We start from the raw sequence: 2229 nt of genomic DNA on the forward strand, positions 1-2229 counted from the left end.
ATATATATATATATATATATATAATATGTATATAGGTCGGTAAGCGTTTTGTTTTTCAATTTGTCGTAACTGCGAAGCGTCCGAACCTACCTGCGATAAATCAGATACCGAAATACATTTCTTTTTTTCATAAAAACTCCGCCATTACTACGCACCCGTTAGACGCGCGTGTCGGCTAAACTGGTCTTTACGAAAGTTTGTAGTAGAAACGTCAAGCATCGATAGGAAGACCATATTTCTTACGAAAGCTTAACATACTCGTCAGGTTCGCGGACAATGCGATCGCGTTTCTTCAACCGAAATGCGAAACGTATTCGCCGGTTTTCATTTTATTGTACGAAGAAAATATAATTGCAATCAAGATATAAGTGAAATCATAAACAAAGGAATCGTAAATAGGATATCAGTGATTTATCGAATACGTTAACGCGCCACTGTTGATGGATAGTGCGATATTGTTTTTTGTCGCTTTGATATTTTTAACAAACAACAAAACGCAACGATGGACGCGTTAACCTGTCATCACTTTGTCCGCGAACTCGTTAACTACCAACAAATGCGTAAAATAACAGTTCGCTTTTGTTTCGCTAATGAGAGAGATTGCCTATGTTGATGCAATGGATATTGTGTGACTTGGCCGTTTGGCACTCACGACGATTGTATGCACAACAAACGCAAGGAAATCTAAAATGAGTCAACTAAAAACATGCTCTTTTCGCATTTATTCGATGCTAGTAACATTTCGCGCGTGCGCGTGTGTGTATGCGTGTGTGTGTGTGTGTGTGTGTACGAGTGTATGCGTGTGTATGTGTCTTTGTGTGTTTATTTGTTGTATAAATGTATTCGTACATATGCGTATATGTAAGAATCAAAAGTGGAGGTTTTTTCGAGATGACGTTCGGAATATATAACATCGGAAGGATACACGCATAAATTAGAGCTGGGAGATTATTCGAGCGTGAACGATATCCGATATTCATCTCGACACGAGTATCGCGACATAAGACATGCAGATATGTATCGTATCGGCTGTGTGTTCCGAGCGGTTTGTTTGCTAATAATCATCATTTGCGACGAGCGCCGTAACTCCCTAGGGCCGACTAGCGTGACCTTTTTAACGTGCACAAGCAAGCTAGAGAATCGATCGTTCGAATTTCACCGCACGAAGTGTCGCAATTAGCGTGTGATAGAGCATGATCACGAATTTCAGGAGAATATTTCGTCTCTTGTCTCCACGCTGTAAAGCTCGGTATCCCTCGAATCGTTTAGGCTTTGAGCGGTGATGCGGACGCACGTATAATGATATATATTGGTGTGTCAAATCTTTCCGGTCGAAGTCCGGGATATTCCTTGCAAAACACCTCCCACTTACAACTCATTACGACCAGAAAGATTTAATGCCATAACATGGAGCGAGTTTTCTCGCCGGTAGGAATGATTTCGCATCGGAATAGAAAAGAAGATTCCTGGGGAACTATCTAACGTCGTAAGATTATGATCGGTAAACCAGGACCTTGTGGATGCAATCGAAATTCAAAGGTTCGCGTTTCGCGGATATGAAAAGTCGCGAGAAGCATCATTTGTCGCGCGATCGCGTACAGATATAAGTTAAGTTAGTTAGTCCCGATATAGAATCTCTCGTCATTCTACGACGTGTCGTCCTTTACTAATCGATCTCACGCATTCTCACGGCTATCAAAAGAAAGAGGATTGTTTTCTCTTATTTGTTTGTTTTTCCCAGCTCTAGCATAGATACGCTATTCTCACAAAATATATGACGTCATTATTACGCACGAGAACTTCGTCTAAGCGCGCTTAATAAATCCCGATAATCTTAATTGTGTGGTGTGTGTCAATGGTACGTATATATTTTATTATTCGTCGATCTCGCGATCGCGAATTCTCTTCCCCTTCAAATAATATCAGTCGAGGCGATCTAGCATTAGTTCTATCCACCTTTCAATAAATCGATTAGACTCATCTCTCCCGTCTCGCAAAGGCTGAGCTCTTCACTCGTGCGACATAGACTAGGACACTTTGTTTAAATATGTATAAATTCATATCAAGAGATTTTTGTTGTTTCATTGAAAAATCATCTAAACGTAAGTTCCTCGAAATGGAAGATTCGTTTGCCGCGTCGCGACGGTGGAGACGACGAGGCGGCTTTATTCACGAACGAAAATTCTGTCATAAGCTAATATCTCCGACCGAAAGATTGTCGACCGATTA

The sequence above is a fragment of the Dinoponera quadriceps genome, unplaced genomic scaffold, assembly GCF_001313825.1.
Source record: "Dinoponera quadriceps isolate SergipeBrazil2010 unplaced genomic scaffold, ASM131382v1 scaffold1651, whole genome shotgun sequence".
NCBI lineage: Eukaryota > Metazoa > Arthropoda > Insecta > Hymenoptera > Formicidae > Dinoponera > Dinoponera quadriceps.